The sequence below is a fragment of the Neofelis nebulosa genome, chromosome 4, assembly GCF_028018385.1.
Source record: "Neofelis nebulosa isolate mNeoNeb1 chromosome 4, mNeoNeb1.pri, whole genome shotgun sequence".
Taxonomy (NCBI): domain Eukaryota; kingdom Metazoa; phylum Chordata; class Mammalia; order Carnivora; family Felidae; genus Neofelis; species Neofelis nebulosa.
The window spans coordinates 60783165-60808460 of NC_080785.1; the positions used below are offsets into that span (position 1 = coordinate 60783165).

General features: G+C 35.1%; 1 long non-coding RNA gene across 3 annotated transcripts in view; it reads left to right on the forward strand.

The window, feature by feature from the left end:
* LOC131509333 (uncharacterized) overlaps window positions 1-25296 on the forward strand; it is a 263716-nt gene that overhangs the window by 63521 nt on the left and 174899 nt on the right. For all 3 annotated transcript variants that reach the window (XR_009260438.1, XR_009260436.1, XR_009260437.1), the window contains exon 2: window positions 10447-10525. This is a non-coding gene — a long non-coding RNA (uncharacterized LOC131509333). The remainder of the gene's footprint in view (window positions 1-10446; window positions 10526-25296) is intronic.

A 25296-nucleotide genomic window follows, 5' to 3' on the forward strand; every position in this document is an offset into this window, starting at 1 on the left:
GGATTTTTGGAACTTCTGCAATGTAGTATGCCTAGAATTAGTCAGAAGTCCCTTTGAGAAATACTAAAAATTACTATGTACTACATTGTACACCTGAAACTAATATAACTTTGTATGTCAAATGATACTTCAAAAATAAATATTTTTTAAAAGTCCTTTTGAGAAATAGTAAAAATTTGATTTTAAATAGTTTTTGAATACTTGTATATTTTGAATGTGACTTTTTCTTTAAAATGAAAACCAATGGTAAAAACGACTTAATTTGCAATACATAAATAATAGAGATGAATATATTTGCAGCCCAATTCTTGAATACATCATAAGTTATTATAACATGCTTGATAAAAAGAATGGGAAAATTTTGAAGGTTTTAATCTATATTTTCAAATTCCAACTAAGAAACTATCTTTTTATCTCTACAAGCACTATTTAAAATATTTCTTCAACTTTGCCAATCTGATAGTGATATCAAATTATTTTAATTTGTATTTTTATTAAATGTATATGGATATTTTCTCATTTTATCTCTCACAGTATTGTGAATGGTGGGCCTATAAATATATTTTTTTATTAAAGATTGGATAATATCTTATATATTGTATATTTTCCATGATTTACTTTCTAAGATCTAGAGAACAATATTTTCACTTTAAAGTGAAATGCAAAGCTTATATGTTAAATAAAAATGTATTTCAGGTAATGGTGCACATCTAACATTTCTAAAACTACAAAAATTTATAGTTAGACCTCCCATGAAATATTTTTCTTCTTACATTTTTTCTGTGAATATGAATTATTTCTTCAGGAGGACTGACTTTCAGATTCATTCTTAAATTTTTTTCTTAACATTTATTCATTTTTGAGAGTGAGAGAGACAGCATGAGCAGGGGAGGGGCAGAGAGAGAGAGGGAGACACAGAGTCAGAAGCAGGCTCCAGGCTCTGAGCTGTCTGCACAGAACCCAACGTGGGGCTGGAACTCACGGAGTGTGAGATCATGAGGTGAGCTGAAGTCCGACGCTCAACAAACTGAGCCACCCAGATGCCCCTAGATTCATTCTTGTTAGGTGCAATCTTTGTAAAAAAAATCTTTCTTTTAGATAGATTTTGTCAGCCAGATTCTAAAATTCTATCTAGTTTAAGAGAAAATTGATGAATACAAATTCATTGGTATTTTATTTTTTCTTACCTACTCTGTAATTTCAGATATAAAATTTCCTACCTTCAATTTAAGCCTTGATCTAATTACTTTTTCTGTGCTGCTTATTACAGGTAATAAAATCTATCAACCAATAACTCACTCAAGATAGGAACTTCAGCCTCATATTTGACACAAGCGTTTTCTCTGTCTTTCCCACATGAAGTCCTATTGACTTTATTTCTGAATATTTTCACTATATTTATTTTTCCTGTTCATGACAAATAGTACTTAGCATAAGTCCTCATTATTTCATCATGAGATACTTTTCCACAAAATTTTTAAATGTATCTTCATTATCTCATAACTTCCAAACTCTGTAATCTGGTATATAAAGCCCTCCTTCCCAGACTACTCTTCCACCTTTTCTTTCATCTCTCTATCCTTTGAATTTTGTTTTTGTTCTTTAAATTTCTAAATGTTTATTTATTTTTGAGAGAGGAAGAGGGAGAGCATGAGTTGGAGAGGGGCAGAGAGAGAGTGGGAGACACAGAATACAAGGCAGGCTCCAGGCTCTGAGCTGTCAGCACAGAGCTTGACATGGGACTTGAACCCACAAACGTTAAGATCATGCCATGAACCGAAGTCGAACACTCAACCAACTGAGCCACCCAGGTGCCCCTATCCATTGAATTTTGCATTTTCCCTAAAATTTAACATATTTTATATCTCTGTTCCTTTTAGAAGGTGTTTCCTTGGAAGTAAAGTCTGTTGCATTCCTGTTTCTTCGATTTCCTTAACTTTGGTTTTCTTTTAAGAATTAGTATGCCTTCTGTTTGAGATCTTATCTGTTATGTGTCAGGTACTCAACCTGTATATTTTTTATGATGTTTTGATTCTTACAATCTAGCTATATCATGATTAAGGTCTTGGCTTCTTTTATACTTTGCCAGTGATTAGAGGTAACTTGACATATAAGACTGTCTTATTTTGTTTTCATAATATCTCATTTAAAGGACATAGATAGATGATAGATAGAAGATAGATACATATGCTCAGTAACGGATTTTTGAACTGAATTGAATATCAACATCTCTATTTCTCATCTGTTATAAGATATCTAAGACCTGGGCTGCTCTGATTAAAAAACAAAAACAAAAACCAAAAAAAAAAAAAAACTTTACAATTTCAAGAAATTTTTATTATTTTTTTTAAATTAGAATAAAGAACAGGAAATATTTAATTCTTAGCTCCAGGAAATGTATGTGTGTGTGTGTGTGTATACATATACGTATACATATACATATACATCATATATATATATATATATATATATATATATATATATATAAATATATATATATATATATATATATATATATATATATATAAAGCAAAAAGGGATCTGTCTTGTGGGTCTGCTTGGTCAGATAGAAGTTCACATTTAAACCCAGATTTTTTTAAAAAATTGATTTTAATCTTTGTTAACTTTATTTTAAAAAACAAACAAACAAACAAACCCTCTTTTATAGACCATGACCTGCCTTCAAATAGCACAGAATTAACCAATGGAGAAGAGAAAAAAGAAAAAAAAGGCCTAACATATAGGAAGAAAAATTAGGACTCCAGTAGGCTTAGGACTTAGCCTAATAGTTAGGAGCCCAGTGGAATTCACTGTTCTTGACCAAACTTGCAACAAGGTTACCGGCTCCATGTAGTAGAGTGAATTTGCACTCCACCTCTGGATTCCACACAGTCCTTTCAATGCTTTATCTTGTGGATAGAGGGGACCCTTCTCAAAAAACCATAAAGTAGAACCATATCATGTGACATGAGGAGGATCTAAACTAATTAAACCTTCCTTGACAGTTCTAAACTAAGAGCTCTCTTATATCTAAAACTCATCATTCTTATTTTTTATATCAATTGTGTAAATGTATATATACAATACATATATATATATATATATATATATGTATTGTATATATACATACATACTGCAATTCATTGCATTCTGTTTTTTTTAATTGTCATAATATTGTCTCCCTGACTTAGTTGTAAATTCCTGGAAGATAATATGTATAATTTATACTATGTTTTGTTTTTTTTTTAATTTCATGCATGTAGTACATTGGTAATACTCTGGATATCTACCTGATAATTTGTAGTTAATTTTTTTCTCACTGAACATTAGGAAGAAGTTAATAAGTCACCAGCATACTGGTAATATACATATCTCAGGAGTTCTCACCCAGTTGGTAAAACAGCTAGAAAGAACTAATGGCACTTTTTCTCTCACTTGTTTGATTCATGACACCACAGGACTGGAGGATGAATGGAAGGAAAAGAAAAAAAAATCTTTCCTCTTACATTTGGCAGATTCTATGGCTTTGAAACCTAACTTCCTTGCATGCAGGGACTGCAACTCATTAATATCTTATCCCTTGTGCCTTGCACATAGTAGGTGCTTAAGATCTATTTGAATGAGTTAATGAAGTAGAAAAATCTAGGTCACTGTTAAGGAACATCTGAACAATTTAATAAAACAAGCAGAATCTGGGGTAGGTATTCAAATCAGTCAACACAGGCAGGGACAAACCAAATTTTAGATTAGTTAGAAATAGAAACAATTCCCCATGTGTGGGGTCAAGTTTGGTTAGATCTAAGAAGGTTTTAGATCACATCTGCCTCTTGATTTTGGATTTTGACAAAGTGACAAAGAAGTGACATTCACTGATATAATACAGAAAAGGATTTCTTCACTGTTTATTTTTGGTATAGTTGTTTATTTCCTCATCTTCTTCCTGTTTATAAATAGTTCCAGGTAGCAAGAAGGAGCATAATCAGCATAATGTCTCACTGTCATAACTGGACATAGGGTTGACCATTATAATACCAACCAAAATACTTTTAGGGCATTTTCAAAGCCCTCTGTGAGATGAACTCGACCTGGCAGCTTTGGCTGTTGCAAACAGTTGTGGTATGATGTATTTGCACATACATAACCACTGAGTTAAGCCTCTTGGCTGGGAGAAATTCAGACAATGGTACGGTGTTTAAGTCCAGGCACATTGTGAATAAATACCTAATGCTGACATTAATGCTATGCCAAAATCAGGAATTTGTTTGAATTATTGAACATGACTCTTATTCTCTTACTGCTGAGTGAAAGAAGTTGTGAAGAAATACTTTCCTGAGCTGGACCTATTATTTTGAAATTTAGCCCCACTCATCCCATGCAGGAAAAGGAGAATGCTGGAATCTTACAAAGACTATTCCCTAAAATAAAGGAAATGTAGTTTATAATGTTCAGAAGCCAGAGAATTCAGTGAGGCCCCTCATTTGTTTTTCAAGTTTTGCTTAAATTGGCTTACAGATTTATCTACAATGCATTGCACATGGATATTTTTGTCACCGCATATTTTACAACAGCTGTGATCCTGATGGGGATTTAGTTAACCAAACGCCCCTCTGCATGCAAGCGGTCACCAGGCAGCTAATGGATTGAGGGCTGAAACGACAATAAAGTGAGCAGAACCATGCAGCTGTGGACCAAATGTAGGATAATAACTAGCAGTTGGCCATTACGGGGTTAACTGCTGGGGTTCTGTTAAGTGTAAAAAAGGGTTGATGCCCTGCTTAAAAACACAGCCCAAATCTGAACATTTCCAATGGGTCAAAGTAAAAAATGCTTCTGTTTCCTTTTAAACTGCTGATTATTTTTAGGACACCAATCTTGTTGGAGTGTCTAACGTATATATTATTATAATTATATATTTTTGATAATTGTGTTGTACTTTTCCAATATGCTTTTAATCTAAATAAGGATCCTTGCAGAATATCAGCTTCTTCGTCTCTGGGGCTTCAGCCACTAGTGCCTGTGACTTTATAATTTCCAGACTTGTTCAATTTACTCTGGGAAGAATTTTTACCTACATTTGTTGAATTAAAGAGCCATCCATTCTGTTGTTTTAAACGAATGAAATTGTATCACTGCAGTGTCAGTCCAAACATGTGTAATTAACATGGAAAATATGTCTAAGCCATATTGGTCAAGATAGATGACTTCCTTACATGACTTATAAACAGTAAGAGGCATAAAGCCAGGATGTCAAAACCAAGTTGTATATCGCAAAAGTTTATCTGGGAGGACTTTGAAATTACAAAGGAAAAAGAAAGAATCAGCCTGCCATATTTTCTTAACAAGGAGAGCAGCTTTCTGTTATCTGTATAAAAATAAGCCTCCTGTCCTTCTTTTCAACATATGTTACTCACACTACAAAGGTCAAAACAGACATTTCATTCTTCTGCAAATGCTCATCAAACAATCTAATGGTACATGTCAGAGCTTTCAAATTATTCTGGCTGAAAATGGGTCTCTAGTCTTCTTTTAAATTTTAACAGCGACAGTGCATAGAATTCTCTTTGGAATTCTTTGATTAGTGACATAGGCTCTAAAAGAAAGAGTTTCTACTCTGTCTCCTATGTGTTTTTCTGAGTATGATGAAAGCCACCAACTCTGACCCTTTTTCCTATTATGTTTTACCAGGTAATGATTCAGTGACACTACCAGCTAGGTAGTAGACGTATAGCCCATAGGAACTTATCTGTTTCTTTCCTGTATAATAGTGTACCTGAGCATACCTGAAGATGCTTTGTATCTTCAAGTATATCCCATTCCTGGTTTTATGTCAGCAGAGCCATCAGTTAAAAAGTTAAAATTAGGGGCACCTGGGTGGCTCATTTGGTTAAGCATCTGACTTTGGCTCAGGTCATGATCTCGTGGTTTGGGAGTTCAAGCCCCACATCAGGCTTACTGCTGTCGGTGCAGAGCCTGCTTCAGATCCTCTGTCCCGCGTCTTTGCCCCTTCCCCACTTGCATTATCTCTCTCTCAAAAATAAATAAACATTTTTGAAAAAGTTAAAATTAGGCGTACCAAGAACCTCTGAGAAAATCTATCTGTGACTGAATCATATCCAAGGAGGTTTAGTTACTGAGGCACAGTAAGTAGCTCAGGACAAGGAAAAGCCGGTTAGCTATAGCCCTACACCAAGACCTCTTATTCCAGAAAGTATAATGAATTGCCAGTGTAGAGGTTAGTGGACTTATTAAAAATAATGTCATTAGAAGTTTTTCCTTTGAGAAAAATCCCCTGGTTCCATTCTGACACTACCCTGAGAAAGCTTTTGACCACTTGGTTCATGAAAGCTTGCAGTTAATGAATTAAACCCGTCTCTCTTCTAATTGTAAAGGTCTTAAGATACGTAATTCATTCCTTAGTTATCAAACAGCCTGGGCTCATGTGGTGTTTGCACACATGAGAGGGAAGGAGAGGGAGATGGAAAGAGATATCTAGGAATGTGTTGCACTGTTATAAAGGAAAACTAACTGTCCAGTCTCCTGAGGGTACTCACAAAACTGCTCTAGAGGTCAGTTTCACTGTGGATTGCAGGAGAGTTTGGATGGAATTTTATTTGTCAAGGAATAGGAGTTAAAGTTGTGCCGCCTTGATCAACTCATGGATAGAAAAGATAGACATACTGATATGTGCATGGGCTTCACAGGAATTCACCAACACCAGGAAGGCTTCACGTGTCCTTGGGAATGTAGTAAAACAATGAAAGCAGAAACATATCTCCATTGCTCTTTCTTCACTTTAGTCACATGTCAGCCTTCGAGAAAACCTTAACTATATGTCTTACCTTCCATTCTACACTTCCGCTGAGATCTAACAAGATTGGTAGGATAGAGTTGAAAAAAATCATTGAAAAGGGATATATTCTTTTCCGCCTTTATCTTTCTGGTTACCTCAGTAGGATTCAAGGAAAGACAGTATTATGCTAAGCCCCATTTCTCAATTACATCCAAGGGAAAGCCTATCTTTAGGATGCTGATTGTTGTGCCTTACATGAAAACTGTCTAGTGTCCCTTGAGTCTTAGAGTCAACTGGCTGAACCCCAGCAGCTGGGTAGTTTCACCCTATTTTTCTAAGCTTAGCTCAACTCCGGATACCATAGCTTACCAATACTTAACTTTCATCTGGATTGAAGACCTAACAGAAGAGTGGGAAATGCAACAGGAATCCTTAGGGAAAGTAAAGAAGTTAACAAAGCAGAAGAAGGATCCTATCTTACAGCCATAAACCCTATTTTGTTTTTGGTTTTGTTTTTGTTTTTTCGGCACAGCCTGATGCCATCTTTCATGTAAGCAGTGCCAACAAATCAATACGTGTCAAGAGATTTATTATTGACTTTTAAAAGTTGAGGATGTAAGGTAGTAAATTACTGGAAGATATATTCTCAGCCAACACTAACTCCAGGGATGTGGTATATAAACAGGGTGTATACTCAGGGGCATATGGTCTCATATGCATATATCAAGGGATGAATCTGTCATCCCGACTATATTCAATCTCTTATGAAATACCAGGCATTGGAAGTTGGTAGCTACAGCAACTGCAGCATATGCTATAAGCATTTCAACTATTAAAGTATTTGCCTCTTGGCAGGTGTATGCAAGAATGACAACCCTTGGCAAGTTCATCTTATCCTTGCACACAAAAAATAAAGAGAAAGGAATACTTTCAATCTGGCAGAAATAAGCAACAGGTGCTGAAGGCCCTGTGATGTCGTTTAACAGGACGGAGTATATTAAACAGTGTGAAATAAGCAAACATAATTATAACATACTTATAATGAAAATGATGGCTCCTAGTTAATTCTGCTCTAGACTGGTTCAAAGACCCCAGGGCCAACACACCTTAGGAGGGATTACACCCTTTAAAAATAACAGAATGCATAAAATATTTAATAGTGTACCCTTCAATAGTAAAAATCCTTTACGGATTCTAAAGTTTAAGGGCTATTTTTTTCAGACGTGGAGCTTTAAGGGTTATCCCATATGTTGAGGACTATAGAGCCTCCTGTCCCTATCTAGAATCTGTTCTTTCTTTAATCTAAAGAACTCAATCCAGTAAGAATTTTAGTCCCATCCTTTATTTATTCTGACTCTTGAAAGTGATTATATTTGGTGTATCTAAACTGCTAGTCACCATTCATTTAAGATTTCTAATGTCAGGAGCAGTTATTCTTGAATAAATCCTGTTCCAGAAGCTAATGATGATACACCCCAAAATTTATACAAAATTGTATCCCTATCCTTTGTAACATTACTAATAATGCAATAGAACAGTCTTGATCATTGTCGTAACATTGATGAAAATATTTAGGCTCTGGAGTCAGGGCTACCATATTCAGAATTCTGTTTCTGAATGCTGCTTGTATGGGTTTGACTTGATTAATTAAATTCCCCAAGCCTGTTTATTTTTAGTGTAAAGTGAAGATAATAAAAGTATTTGCCTCATAGACTCTTTTGAGGGTTAAATTAAATAATTCATTTATTTACCTTAATATAAAAATGTCACATTGTGATTATTTAAAAGCATTAACCACTTGTATTTCTATTTCCTGGAATGGATTCCGTTGAAAATAAGAGTGGTGGCACAAGTTGGTGAGACAGATAACTTGATATTCAGACTTCTCTAGGTGCAATTTCTAAGATAAGCCCTAAACTTTCTTTGTCATGATCAGGGCTTTGCTACTCAGAGTATGATCCTTAGACTAACAGCCTCAGCATGGCCTGGAAGCTTGCAAGAAATGCAGAATCTTGGGTCCCATCCCAAATCTACTGATTCACAAATCTGTTTTTTATACTCTTTAAAATTTGATGAGCCTTGGTCTATACCTCAAAGTCCCTTACATATACTTTCATGTATTCCTGATCTATTAATTTAATAATGTCTGTCATCATATCTGTGTATTTTTGTTAGCCCAAATACTTGCTTTTTTAATTCTTGGGTCACTACATAAGTCCTTCAAAGTAAGTGATACTTCACTAATGCACATTATTTTAATATTTTTTGCTAGACACTAGGACCCAAGTAGCCAATATTAATACCACATCCTCCTTCTCTTACCCTGAAACACCTTACTATTCTTACCATCTGATCCCTAGATTTTGATTTGCACGTTTCTAGAGAAACTACCAAGATATATTTCTCATCTCCTGTTTCTGATGTTGAGGCTGAAATAATATTGACGTCAGTTTTTATTAGAGACATGTAAAAGAGGTATGGATCGCTGCATGCTTCTATAAATTATTTTCTTTTATCTTTATTAATCATTGATAAATTTATTGTACCTTGAATAGAATGTTTAGTTAAAAAAACCTTCAAGACAAAGATTGATCATGCTTAGTAGAAGACAAATACATTCAAGTAAGTTGGAATTAATTCAAATTAATAATTTAAAAGATTCGTTAGGAAAATATTTGTGAAAAACAAGATGATGGCAAGTTTCTCCCAAATTTGCACTTTTTTCTATTAAATATGCTTTAGATTTACATATTGTCCTTTTTTCATACTTAAAGACTATCCTGATTTCAATTGATAGTGGTATTGTCCGTACTGATTTTTTTCACTTGTGGTATAAACGCTCTCAGACAAAGACAGCTTGAGAGTGCGTGTTAACAAATTCAAACACTACAAATGAGTGTTACAGTACTCTGCACTGTTCATTCTCACCTCATGAATCCGGAAGTGTCTGTGAATTTGAAAGATTGCTGTTGGTGGATGATCTCATCTTCCACACTCACATAGTCTCTGGTTACGTTTTTTTCTCCTGTAAAGGGCTCCCTATACATGAAGCTACGGTGCCAAACTTCCTAGACAGGCGTAAATTATTGCAACCTCTTGCTTACTTTTCTTTCTTTACTTTTTATACTGGATGACAAACTAAAATGCAGAGTGATAGATAGTGCTAAGGGACAGTGACTATTGTGTTTCTTCATCCTTGGGGTATTTTATATGTCTCAATAACAAATTGGATGATATTAGAAATCAAACATGAGGACTTTGAAATTTTCATTTGTAGGAGAGAAATGTTGGTTTTGTAAAAGCAGCTGCAAATTTGACTTTAATTGCTAACCGAAAGGAATGGTTGCAATATGTAGCCAGACAAAATATGAAAAATATAGAAAGGTCAAAGTAGTAAAGTATCCATTTCCTTTTACATAGAGCATAGACTCATTCACTGAACTGACATTCCTGCAATAAATTCTCACTTTCATGAAAAATAAATTTTCCGTTTTGAGAGAAAGGAAGATGACTGTGTTACGCCAGCCATAGTACCTAACCCATCTTAATCAGGAGGGCAACACAGCAAATACCTTTCTCCTACTTGGTTTATTTTTAATTTATAGACTCTAAAACTGTGTATCAACTAAATTCTTTCCACCTTTCTTTCTTTCTAGTTTTCCCCTCAATATTCTTGAAACTTCTCTCAAGGGGAGCATTTTTTTTTCTTCACGGTTTGTGTGGTACATGCTCTCTGTAAGTTCTTTATTTTTACCCTAAAGATAGAAGTTGTCTTTTAACTCTGAGATAGACCGGATGCCAATTTAAAAAAAAAAAGTTTAAAAATAGCCGATAGTGGTAAAACTCTATAATTACTTTCCTAAACTTTTTTTTTTCTAGAATTAAGTCTTAACATTATATTGGAACTGAATTGCTCAAGTTAAAAGCAGGAAGGAAATGAACATTCATTGAGTGTCTACTATATGCCAGAAATTTTCTGTACATGACTTCTTTTTATCTTTGTGGCAACATTGTGTGAGACCTGTTATTCTAATTTGCTGTTTAACAACTGAAATTCAGACATTTAGTAACTTGCCTAATATCATATAGCTTCTAAGTCTGTATGACTCCAAAGTGTTCTTTCCCACTTTACACCACTGTCCTCTCTCTTAATTTTGCAAATGAGACGCATGAGGTGTAAAGACACTGAGGGGATCAACTGGCGTCTCAGTTTAGATTGGGAAATAGGTCCTCTGACTCAGTTCATCCCACTATGTCATTAAGAATACAAAGGTGGGAAAAAATACCTGTGAAAAATTGGCCCTAAAATTAAAACTCACGTTAACAAATTTTTAAGAAAATTTACCACGTTCATCTTTGGGGAATGGAGTATAGTAAGTTTTTCTGTTACTAAAAATAAAGTCTTGTGTGATTCCTTGTGATTCTCTTTTCCTTTATTCAATGCCATGAGTTGTTCTGACCCCAGAAGTGATGACTGTTATCCTTAAACAATTTTGTATGTGATTGTAGGCAAAATAGCTTTCTCGTCTCCATGGAACTGGAGCATAGGTCAGATTATGCTGGGCCAAACTCCAAATCTATGGCACGGATTTTCTATTTTCCAACTGTTAAGGCAGGCTATCCAATAAATTTATACAACTGTTCAGAGAATGAGTCTTATCGTATTCACATTTCTCTACTTTCTCCCTCCTGGTTCCACAAGGCCCAATTCCGTGCATTGCAATGAATATTTTTGCATGTTTATGTTAGTCCTTCGTTCCTTCCACCAGAGTTTACATGGAGCAGGCACTCCATAGATGTTAAACAGATAGAGATAGATGTTTTACTTAGCTATTAGTATATTTACAGATGAAAAGACAAAATCTGATAGCTGAGAGATTGGCGGGGTGTGGGCATGGGATGGCAAATTAAGTAAGTTTCATTATTATGTTCTCAGACCCATTGTTTCTGGAGATTTGATACACACACACACACACACACACACACGCACACACACACACATATATACACACACGTGCACATACAGAAAAATCTGAATATCTTTTGGCACAGGAAACCTGCCTCAAACATTTATAAAAAACATCTTGTACTCCCCAGCTACCTTGGACTACTCACTATTCCTCAAATATACGTTGTGCTCCCTTTTCAGGACTCCTTTTTAAGAGTTTCCCTCTAATATAAATGTCTTCTCTTCCTCTTTCTGTGAGTCAGGTTTCTATCCATCTCTCAACATTGGGTTTAAAATCTTTTGCAGCATTTACCACTTTGTATGCTAAATGTTGAATATTTTTTATATCCTTTTAACTTCATTATAAGCTAGAAAATTATTTGTATTTACCACAAGGTAAATGTTATTTATTTACTTTTTTTTTTCAGTAGGTTTCTAGGACATCGTGCTTTCTCAATTTTCTCCCTCCCTCAATGGCCATTTATTTTTACTGTTTTGTTTTGTTTTGTTTTGTTTTGAGTCACTGGTCTGGACTCTTAACAGAACACAAGCAGTTAACCTTGTAATGGCTAACTGCTAGTAATTATGCTACATTTGGTTCACAGCTGCATGCCTCTGCTCACTTTATTGTCATTTCAGCCTTGAATCCCTTAGTTGCTGATGGTCCTGTATATATGTATGAATCATCTGATGACTCACAAATATATACACATATATCCATCTACCCTCAACTCCAGATGGTTATCTCCGCCTTCATGTGGAATCATCTTCACTTGTATCTTTACCTGGTATCTCAAATGTAATGTGTCCCAGACAGAAATCCCCATTTGCTGCTCCTCAAATCTGCTTTACCTCCCATCTTAGCAAATGGCAACCACTATCTTAGAATCATTATTGATTTATCTTTTTCACTTCATTCATGCAACCTTTCTTTTTTTTAATGTTTATTTATTTTTGAGAGAGACAGAGCGTGAGTGGGGGAGGGGCAGAGAGAGAGGGAGACAGAATCTGAAACAGGCTCCACGCTCTGAGCTGTCAGCACAGAGCCCAATGCAGGGCTTGAACTCACAGACTGTGAGATCATGACCTGAGCTGAAGTCGAATGCTTGACCGACTGAGCCACCCAGGTGCCCCTCATGCAACCTTTCAATGAATTCTGCTCATTTTATCTGCCAAATATATTGAGAATTTGACCACTTCTCACCATTCCATATCTATGACCTTGATCAAAGCTATAATCATCTCTTGTCTGAGGTACCCAGTGGCTTGCTAACTAGCTTCTCTTCTTATGCACTTGCATCGTGTAGTGTACACATATTCAATAGAACAGCCATATTGATTGAGGTATTATATAAAATCGGATACTGTGTCCCTTCGCTCAACTCTTCTAAAATATCCCATCCCACCATGGTAAAACTCCAAGTCTTACAAGACCCTGAATAATTTGGTGCCCTGTCCTTCCAGGCTCTCATCTCTTACTGCTTCCCACCTCAGGTGTTTACTTGTGATGTCATTGGCCTCCTTTCTTTTTTTACAGTGTTCGGTATTCTACCTCGAGGCCCTTGGTGCTCCCTCTGTTAGGAAAGGTCTTCCCCCTAAAACCAACATTGCTTAAACCTTCACTTCCTTCAATCTTCAGATTTCCCCATTATGAGATTATTTTCCCCCATAAAGAGGACCCTGGTCATCCTATTTAAAAGTCCTCCTATCCCCAGAACTCTCTACTCACTTTCTTCCTGCTTATTGTTTTTTTTGTTTCTGTTTTTGTTTGTTTTCATAGCCCACCTTTTAGATTGTGTGAGACAGCATGACCCAGATTGGGTGCTCAATAAGCATTTTCAGATTTCTTGAATTCTATGGCAGCTTCCTTGCACACAGTAAGTGTTTCCTATTTTTTTTCTTTTAATCAACAATGTGAAGCTCCAAATTTATATTTTACACCAGCAAGGAGAACACAGATTTTTTCCATTTCATGAATTTTTCACAGCTAACAAGAATTGAAAGTGGTTGTATATCAGAAACAGGTGTGTTTCATCTGTGTATAGTAAAAACACTAGGTTTCAAAGAATGGAAAATTTTGGTCGTCCATAGCAAAAGAAACTATTGAACCAACAACGGGGACATTGAGCCAATGGCCATGTTTAAAGAATATAGACAGTGCCACATAACTAGGAAAGTGCTCGTTCAAATGCTTTAAAGGCACCTTTGATCATGTTTAATTAAAGAAATTATAAAATACACTTTTTACTTAGTCTTGCCACACTATTATTAGGCATTTTTTTTTTCTTTTCAAGAATAGGAGCCAGGAAAAGATAAGGCATGGTGGCTTTCTGCTCTAAGCCCATAAACAATTTTATACCCCCAAAATGAAACAGTTAACAATAAAACTTTTTTTTTTTTTTAGTGAAAGGAAAAGAGTTTTAAGAGCCATTCATACCATAAAAGGTGTTCTGTCTTGCATTGGCTTTATTCTTTATTTTTTTTTCCTGTAATCTTTCCTCTCATTGAGAACCCTATGGCATGAAATTTCATTTCACAGATTTAAAATAGGACATAGAATCCTAAGCAGACTTAAGAGCAATTGCACAGAACAATCTATCATGGATTCTGTGACTGTTACACACCATGCATAATTTCCCTGGGACCAGGATATTTTTGCTCTCAAGCTGGCCCAATGCTCCTGCACAAGATCATTCTCCTTGCCTGGGGAGTAATGGCATAATTGAAATGGATACCGCTCAAATCAGAAGAGTCCGTCAATTCTAATCCAGTAAAAACCATTAGCAATTCTCAGAGGTTGTTGACTACAGGATCTAGAGGTAGAGATTTTCAACTTCACTTGTCAGAACACTGATCTGCCAAAAGCTCCAGATACAATTTTGAACTATCCAAGCAATTTTCAGCACCTCCAGTATAAGCACATGGAGGATTTATTGACAAAAGCATGCTGTGCATGTATTTTTTTAAGTAGATTGGCAAAAATACCCAGGATATTTGAGCATAGGCTTCTTTGTCTCTTTCCCTTAACCCTGCCAGACCTCCCTAAGATATATGCCAAAGAGAAGCTCCCATCCTTCCCTGTCCCTGATGAATGATTTGGGAATAGTCCAAGCAGTAAGGGAGGGATTTAGCCCAGTTTCCTTGACTCTAGCCCCATTTATTTATGAGAAGGTTGTGAGAAGATTTGCAGGGAAAGTGAAATATTCCATAGTGTGGCTTTTCATTCAAATGTGTACTTAGGAATAATCATTGCTGTCACTGCTTCAGTGTTCAAAGAGGAAAAAAAAAAACAAAAAACAAAAAAACCCCAAAATCTCCAAACCACACAGTGAAAAAAAAAAAAAGCAAGGAAGTAAAAACTAGGAATTGTGTAGTTCAATACTTTCTAGCTCCTTATTTTATCATTAGATCCTTTGTTCAAAAACTTTTCTTTAAATTCCATCAAAGTTAATTTCTTTTCCATTCTCTCTTCTCCATGTGTGAGTGTGTGTGTGATAATAATTGTTAGTACCCATAGTACTTTATTATTCCTTAGAATGACCCTCAATGGTACATGCCCCTGAAATTTTATTTCAGGAGCAATAAAAATGAAGAAAGAAAGGAAAAATGATCTACCTTATTTTTTTCTAGTATTATGATGATTTCTAAACATAAAGGAAGCTGAAGTTTTACATGGGGAATACCATTATCACATTCTATAATTTTGCCGACTTCAGTTTTCACCTATCTATCCATCAATATCTCTGTCCATCCATTCTTCTAATTTTTTTATGCATTTTAAAATTGATTGAAGATAATCAGTATTCTTCACCTCAAAACACTTAATACACATCTCATCAGCTAGAGTTCATTATTCATTAACTATTTTGATGAGGTAAATTTTATATGAGGTAAAATGCACAAATCGTGTGTATTGTTTGATGATTTTTTAAAACTGAAATATAGTTGACATGTAATATTAAAGGTGTAAAACAGTGATATAAGAATTAGAAAAATTATGAAATGCTCATCATGATAACAGTATTACAATATTATTGGCTATATTCTCTTTACTGTACTTTTCATCCCTGTGGCTTATTTATTTTATAACTGGAAGGAAGTTTGCACCTCTTAATCTCCTTCACTCATTTTGTGCCTCTGTCTCCTTTGGAGCCCAGTCCTCTATATTTATGAGCCTGTTTCTTTGTTATTGTTGTTTATTTGTTCATTTGTTTTATTTTTTTATATTCCACATATAAGTGAAATCATGTGGTATTTGTCTTTGGCTAAATTCACTTGGCAAAATACCCTATAGGTCCATCCATGTTGTCTTGAATTGAAAGATTTCATTTCATAGAGGTGCATATATCTTTTTGATTAGTGGTTTTTTCTGATAATATGCAGAAGTGGAATTACTGTATGATACGGTACTTCTTTTTCTCTTTGTTTTTCAGTTAGTTTGTTTGTTTTTTATTTATTTATTTATCTATCTATCTATCTATCTATCTATCTATCTATCTATCTATCTATCTATCTTGAGAGAGACAGAGACAGTGTGAGCAGGGCAGCATCAGAGAGAGAGGGAGACAGAGGATCCCAAGCAGGCTCCATGCTGCCAGCACAGAGCCCGACAATGAGATAATGACCTGAGCCAAAAACAAGAGTCTGATGTTTAAGTGACTGAGCCACTTGGGAACCCCTATCATATGGTACTTCTATTTTCAGTTTTTTGAGGAACCTCTATCCTGTTTTCAACAGTGGCTATATCATTTTACATCCCCACCAACAGTGCACAGGGGTTTCTTTTTCTCTACATCCTCACCAACACAAGTTATTTCTTATGTTTTATGATACTAGCCATTCTAATTCTTGTAAAGTGATAACTCATTGTTGTCTTGATTTGCATTTCCCTGATGGTAAGTGATGATGAACATGTTTTCATGTGTCTGTCTGTTGGCCATCTGTATGTCTTTAAAAAAAAACAAAACAAAACCTGTTTAAGTCTTCTCATTTTTTATTTTTTTTATGTTTCAAGTTTGTATTTAAATTCTAGTTAATTGGGGCGCCTGGGTGGCTCAGTCAGTTAAGGGTCCGACTTCGGCTCAGGTCATGATCTCCCGGTCCGTGAGTTCGAGCCCTGTGTCAGGCTCTGTGCTGACAGCTCAGAGCCTGAAGCCTGCTTCAGATTCTGTGTCTCCCTCTCTCTCTGACCCTCCCCCGTTCATGCTCTGTCTCTCTCTGTCTCAAAAATAAATAAACATTTAAAAAATTTAAAAAAATAAATTCTAGTTAATTAACATAGGGTAATATTAGTTTCAGGTTAAATTTAGTGATTCATCACTTACATACAACACTCAATGCTCATCACAACAAGTGCCCTCCTTAAACCCATCACCCATTTAGCCCAACCCCCTGCCCACCTCCCCTCCAGCAACCCTCAGTTTGTTCTCTTTAGTTAAGAGTCTTTTTTTTTTTTTTTTTTTTAAATTTTTTTTTTTTTCAACGTTTTTTATTTATTTTTGGGACAGAGAGAGACAGAGCATGAACGGGGGAGGGGCAGAGAGAGAGGGAGACACAGAATCGGAAACAGGCTCCAGGCTCCGAGCCATCAGCCCAGAGCCTGACGCGGGGCTCGAACTCACGGACCGCGAGATCGTGACCTGGCTGAAGTCGGACGCTTAACCGACTGCGCCACCCAGGCGCCCCAAGAGTCTTATTTTTAATTGGGTTATTTGCATGTGTGTGTGGGGTGGGGGGGAGGGGGAGTTGTTTGTTTTGCTGTTTAGTTGTATGGGTTCTTTACATGTTTTGGATATTAACTCTTAATCAGATTTATCATTTACAAATATTTTCTCCTATTCACTAGGTTGCCGTTTCATCTTATTGATGGGTTGTTGCTGTGCAATTATTTTGGTATAGTCCCAATTGTTTTTTTGTTTTTGTTTCTCTTGCCTGAGGAGACAGATTAAGAAAAAAATATTACTAAGGTTGCTGTATAAGTGATTACCGCCTATCTTTTATTTTAGTTTTAAGGTTTCAGGTCTTAGATTTAGGTGTTTAATCCCTTTGAGTTTATTTTTGTATATATTGTAACAAAATGGTCTGGTTTCATTCTTTAGCCTGTAGCTGCCCAATTTTTTCAGCATCATTTATTGAAGAGTTTCCCATTATATCTTCTTGCCTTCTTTGTCATAGATTAATTTACCATATATGTATGGCTTTATTTCTGGGCTCTCAATTTTTTCCATGGATCTATGTATCTGTTTTTGTGTCAGTACTATAGTGGGACTGTGACACTTCCAGCTTTATTTTTCTTTTTCAAGATTGCTTTGGCTCTTTGGGGACTTTTGTGCTTACATATGAATTTTAGAATTTTCTGTTGGATCTCTGTGAAACTCAACTCAAAAACTGGGTATTTTTTGAGAGACTGCATTAAGTCTGTAGATAGCTTTGGGTAGTATGGACATTTTAACATTAATTCAGTCTGTGAGCATTGTATATCTTTGCATCTTTCAATATATTTGTGTCATCTTTGTTTTTTGGGTTTTGTTTTGTTTTTCATTGGTGTTTTTAGAGTCCAGTTTTTTTACCTCTTTGGTTAAATTTATTCCAGGTACTTTATTCTCTTTCATACAATTGTAAATGAGATTGTTTATTTTCCTTTCTGCTATTTTATTATTAGTGTATAGAAATGCAACAGATTTCTATATATTCATTTCGTGTCTCCCAACTTTACTGAATTCATTTATTAGATCTATTAGGTTTGATTTTCATGTGGTCTTTAGGGTTTTCTATATATAGTATAAGTCATCTGCAAATATTGACAGTTTTACATCTTCCTTACTAATTTAGATGCCTTTTATTTCTTTCTGTTGTCTAATAGCTAGCTAGCTAGGACTTCCAGTACCATGTTAAATAAAAAAATGAGAATGGATATCCTTGCCTTGTTCCTGATGTTAGGGGAAAAGCTTTCAGTTTTTCACTATTAAATGATGCTAGCTATGTGTTTGTCATGTATGTTTGTCTTTATTAAGTTAACATGTGTTTCCTCTAAACCTACTTTATTGGGAGTTTCTAATTATGAATGCATGTTGAAAATTGTCAGATGTTTTTTCTGTACCTATTGAGATGATCATATGGTTTTTATCCTTTATCTTGTTAATGTCATGTACCACACATTTATTGATTTGTATGTGCTGAACCATCCTTGAATCCATGGAATAAATCTGATTCGATTGTGGTGAACAATCATTTTAGAGTATTTTTGAATTCAGTTTGATAATATTTTGTTGAGAATTTTTCCATCTGTGTTCAGGAGAAATGTTGGTCTATTAATTTTATTTTTGTGGTATCTTTGTCTGATTTTAGTATCAGAGTCATGCTGACCTCATAGATTATATTTAGAAGCATTCTTTCTGTTTTTTGGAAGCCATCTGATACTTGACTTTTGTTTGTTGGAAGTTTTCTGATAAACAGTTCAATTTTGTTACTAGTTATTGATCTATTCAGATTCTCTATTTCTTCCTGATTCAGTCTAGAAAAATTGTATGTTTCTAAGAATGTACCCATTTCTTATAGATTGTCCAGTTTGTTGGCATATAATTTTTATATGAATTTTTAAAAATCCTTTGTATTTATTTTTTAAAGTTTATTTGTGTGAGAGAGAGGGATCTTTTTTTTTTTTTTTATTGATCTGGCTAAAGGTTTACCAATTTTGTTTATTGTTTCAAAGAACCAACTCTTAGTCTCATTGATCTTTTCTATCGTTTCTGTTTCATTTCATTCTGTGACTTTTTTATTATTTTGTTCTTTCTACTGACTTTGGGCTTTGCTTGTTCTTCTTTTTCTAGTTTTTTTGGGGGTTTAGGTGAAATTGTTGGATATTTTTCTTATTTCTTCAAGTGGACCTGTGTTGCTATGAAGTTCCCTCTTAGAACTTCTTTTGCTGGATCCCAAAGATTTTGGAACATTGTGTTTTCATTTCCATTTGTCTTCAGGTATTTCTTGATTTTTCTCTTTGATTTTTTTGTTGATCCATGTGTTGTTTAGTAATATATTGTCTCCATATTTTATGTTTCAGTTTTTTTTTTGTTTTTAACCCCTTATAATTAAATCCTAATTTCACTCTGTTGCAGTAGAAAAAGATACATAATATAATTTCATTCTTTTTAAAGTTATTGAGACGTGCTTTGTGTCCTATCATGTGATCTACCCTGGAGAATATTTTGTGTGCACTTAAAAAAATGTGTATTCTGCTGTTTTAGAAGGGAATGTTATATACACATCTGTTAGGTCTATCTAGTCTAATGTGACATTCAGACCACTGTTTCCCTATTGATTTTCTGTCTGGATGATCTGTCCATTAATGTAGTGGGGTGTTAAAGCCTCCTACTCTTATTGTATTGCTGTCAGTTTCTCCTTTTATGCGTGTTGATATAAGCGTTATATATTTAAGTGCCTCTACATTGGGTTCATAGATATTTACAATTATTATACCCTCTTATTTGATTGATCCCTTTATTATATAATGACCTTTCTTTTTTTGTCTCTTGTTCATGTCTTTGTTTTAATGTCTATTTTGTCTGATATGATTATTGCTACCCCTGCTTTTTTATTCTTCCATTTGTATGGAGTATTTTTTTTCCATACCTTCCCTATTAGTCTATATGTGTCTTTATGTTTGAAGTGAGTCTCTTGTAGACAGCATATAGATAGGTCTTACTTTTTCATCCATTAAGTCATCCTATATCTTTTGATTGGAGCATTTAGTCCTTTTACATGATAAGTATGTACTTATTTCCATTTTGCTAATTATTTTCTGGTTGTTTTATAGTTCTTCTCTGTTCCTTATTTTTCCTCATACCTCTCTTCCCTGTGGTTAAAAGGTCTTCTTTAGTGCTAAGATTGGATTTCTGTCTCTTCATATTTTGTTTTTCTATTATAGATTTTTGGTTTGTGGTTACCATGGGGTTCATATACAACATCATCTGCGTGTGACACTCTAATTTAAGTTGATGGTCACTTAAGTTCAAGCACACTATAAAAGCCCTAAATTTTTACTCCTTCCTCTCTCCACGTTTATATATATATATATATATATATATATATATATATATATATATATATATAATATTTTACATCTTTTCATTTTTATATCACTTGACTAGTTTTTGTAGTTATTTTTGATTTTACTACTTCTGAGTTTTAACTTCATACTGGCTTTCTTAGTGATTACTCTACTACCTTTACCATATGTTTGTTGTTTCTTGTGAAATTCTTGTATTTCATAATTTTCTTCTAGTTGTGACCTTTTCTTTCTACTTGAAGATGTCCTTGTAACATTTCTTGTAAACCTGGTTTGCTAGTGATGAGTTCTTTTACCTTTTGATTGTCTGGGAAATTTTTTATTTCTCCTTAAATTCTGAATGACAACCTTGCTGGGTAGAATATTCTTGGTTGTAGGTTTTTCCCTTTCAGCATTTTGAATATATCATGTTAGTTCCTTCTGACTTGAAATGTTTCTGCTGAAAAATCAACTGATAGTCTTCTGGGGTTTCCCTTTTGTGTAACTTTATTTGCTCTGGGTGCTTTTAAGACTCTATGTTTAATCTTTGTTATTTAACTTATTATCTTGGTGAGAACCTCCTTGGGTTAATCTTGTTTGGGGCTCTCTGTGATTCCTGGACCTGAATGTCTGTTTCCTTCTCCAGATTAGTGAAATTTTCAGCTATTATTTCTTCCAATAAGTTTCTGGCCCCTTTGTTTCTCTCTTCTGTTTCTGGGGTCCCCATAATATAAATGTTATTATGCTTATGTTATAGAGCTCTCTTAACCTGTCCTGATTTTTTAATATGATTTTTTTTTCTTTTTGTTGCTTAGATTAGTTGCTTTCCATGACCCTGTCTACCAGGTTGCTGATCTATTCTTCTGCATCCTCTAATCTGCTGTTTATTCCCTGTAGTGTATTTTTCATTTCACTTATTTTCCTTCACTTCTGTTTTTTAATACTTTCTCTTTGTTGAAATTCTCACTGAGTTCATTCACTCTTTTATCTAGTCCAGTGAGTATCTTTATGCAATTACTTTGAACTCTTTATCCATATCCACCCTATTTCTTATCTACATTCCTTTTAGCTCTTTTTTCTCTGCCTTTTTCTTGTTCCTTCATTTGAGGCATATTCTTCTGCCTCCTCATGTTTTCTAACTCTCTATTTCCTGGTATTACGTAGGTCACCTTCATCTGCTGATCTTAAACAAGGTGGCCTTGTGTAGAAGGGGTCCTGTGGTGCCCTGTACCACAATCCTCACTGGTAACCAGGACCAGGCTTCCAAGAGTGTCCTCTGTGTGGGATGCATGCACTTGGTCCCTTTTTTGCCAACTAAGAAGCTCAACTCCAGGACCTGTGGGCACAGTGGTATGTGGAGTTAACTTCCTCCCTCCTCAGGGTAGGGCTGATTTGGAGGATATGGGTCCCAGCTGGGGCTGCCTCCCAGGTATAGAGGGGGTGGGAGTTGCTTTGGAGTGGTGTCTGCCAGTGTGAGCAGGTCAGGTGTGGCACATCTACAGAAGATGCTGCAATGGATCACACAGTGCTAGCCCCATAGATGGAGAATGTTAGCACAGACTCCCACAAGTGTCTGGCTATTTAGGGTGGGGGAGGGCAAGAAAAATGGTGCTTACCTGCTCCTTCATTGCCAGATAAAATTTCTGTAGATATCTGTTACACTGGTACATGTCTTAAAATTAGTCAATAAATCTCCTTTATGTATGCCCCAGGCACTTTCAAACTGCTGCTTCTGTGCTGGGTCTTGGACTCAGTTATTTGGTATGTTGGCTTTTTAAGTGTGGGGACTTAGTTTTACATTGCCCTTCAGTTCTCATGGAGTAAAGCACACTGGTTTTTAAAGACTCTGGAATGAAGCCCCACTGATTTTCAAAGACTGACACCCATCTTCCTAGTGTGAGTCCCCAGGGCCAAGGGTGCCTAGTAAGGAGTCTGATGTCCTTGCTCCCCCATGCTTATTATATCTCTCCCATTTGTGGTTAGTCACACTGGAGGCTTGGGTCCTAATCACATCTCCATCCCACCTATTATTTCCAAAGTGGTCTTCTCTCTATGACTAGCTCTGGAAGATTTATTCTGCCAGTCTTTTGATTGTTTTCAGGGAGAGTTGTAATGCATGTACTTGTTGTCTCAGTGTGTCCATGGGAGGAGGTGAGCTCAGGATCTTCCTTCTCCACAATATTCCTTCCTAGCAACCACTCATTTCATGATTTTTAATGAGTATGTACATCTATGGAACTAAAATCTCTTTAAAGGTGTAGACCATTACTATGTCAAATCCAACATAATCCTCACCTTTTAGCCCTCGGCTAAGAGAGTCATTGTTCCAGTTTTTATAGCATAGATTAATCTACTGATATTAGACTTCATTGTCATTCCAATGAATTGTATAATATCTACTCATTTGTGCAATGGTTCTTTTATTCAGCATAATGATTTTGAGATTCATCCATGTTGTAATGAATGGTTTATTCCTCTCTGTTTCTGGGTAATATCCCAGGGCATGAACATACTATATTTTATTTATTCATTCATTCTCCCCTCGATGGAAGCTTGGAGTAGTTTTCACTTCAAGCTTTTGGTGATAGAGCTGCTGTGAATATTCTTGTGCAAGTCTTTTTGGTGTACACATGTTTTCATTTTTCTTAGGTAAATACTTAAGAGTAGCATTGCTGGATTATAGGGTAGACATTTGTTTAGTTTTATAAAGGAATATTTTCCCAAAGTGGTTGTACCATTTTACATTCTCATTGACAACGTATGAATATTCTGTGACTCTATAAGCTCGCCAACATCTGGTATTCTCAGTCTTTTAAATTTTAGATTTTCTTTAGAGGTATCTCATTGTGGTTTTAAATTACATTTTCCTGATGATTCATGATATTGAACACTTTTTCATGTGTTTTTCAATCATTTGATTATCTTCCTGTATAAACTGTTCATTATTTTTTCCCATTAAAAAAATTGATTGTTTTTCTTTCTCCTTGCCCCATTTTGAAAACTGAGAGTATTGAATCCAAGTGTAATCACTGTGTTATTTAATCAGGTTTTTTTAAACCTCAGTTATATGAAACTATCCAAATTTTAAAGCAAATGTAGATAAATCAAGTAAAGGAATATTAGGCACAGTCTCCAATTTTAAAGAAGAAAATAATTTATGTTTTCATTGTAGTTTTCCCAGTGCTGATAATGGCTTATCTTATCTGGAGCAGAATATGACAGCAAAACTAGCCTAAGATCTCTCAAGCTATCTTTAATTTTCATTTTAACTCTCAGAAGTTGTAAGATAACCATCTGATTTAGTTAATACTTTTCTGAACTTGTCCCTCAAACTTGGAAATCTCTCTCCACCATTTATTATTTCCTTGTGAAACTCAAGTGGCCATCTCACTCATTACCCTCCATATTATTTAATAATTCTATATTATCGATAGCCAACTGCTAAACTTAACAGTGGGGGATCAACTTGAGAAGGAGCAGAGGGGTGATAAATGCATTCCCCTTATTATCATAAAGTTGGAAAATTATGACCATATGCATGGACTGAGCCAGAAGGGCAGAAAATTCCCTTTGACTGCTTATTATTCACCCATTGTGCTGTTCTAAGTTCCTTTAGTGGTCAAAGGGTGACAGAAGCAATACATCAGGCTTTTGCTGTAAAATGTTATCTAAAGGCAAAAAGTGGACCTGTAGGACAGATAGAATTCTACACTGAGCCATGGGATTTATGACAAAATTCTATAACCATATAAAAAATATCTGTGACTACATTTATGTGAAGCAATGGTGCCATTCTTTGGCTGGTTTAGGTAATCACAGGTGCACATTCTTAGTCATACTAGAGATATATCCCAGTAGACATTTTGGGATCTGTTTTGAATTTAAAGTGGAAGTTCCAAGACAGATTTGGCAATTCTTTTCAAATTCTCTTTTTCAGAGGAAAATACACGTTATGGGAAAACACTGGAAAAATTTAGGTTGTGGTTAAAAAATAGTATGCTACATGTATATATGCAAAAACACACTCTTTTGGTTTGATATATTATTTTTTTGTGACACCTCTGGATGTGCTTTTGGTCATGTGAAAGGAAACATGTAAATAAATAAATTTCCATGAATATGAGAGAGGAAGCTTAGCAATGAGCACAAACAGCAAGCAAAGCAAGGACTGAAGGCCAGAGGGATCCAGATTCTAATTCAATATTGGATCATTTACTCTGTGATAAAATGTTTGCAATATTATTTTTAAATATGCAAGTTGATCATCTGGGGAACATCAGCTATTATGTTTCAAATAGAAGGATTAAGGTTTTTTGAGAAAAATTGAGAAATACTAATTTTTCTTTCTGTATCACTTCAGTTAATAAACTTGCTTCTCTGTCATTATAAATTAAATATTATTACCTAAGGCAAACAATGAAACTGTGCTGCCTTATTTTTTCCACGTCTAAAAGGTAGGGAAGAAATAAATAATCTGGAGCATTTTTGTGTTTTTTTTTGTTTTTTTTTTCAGAA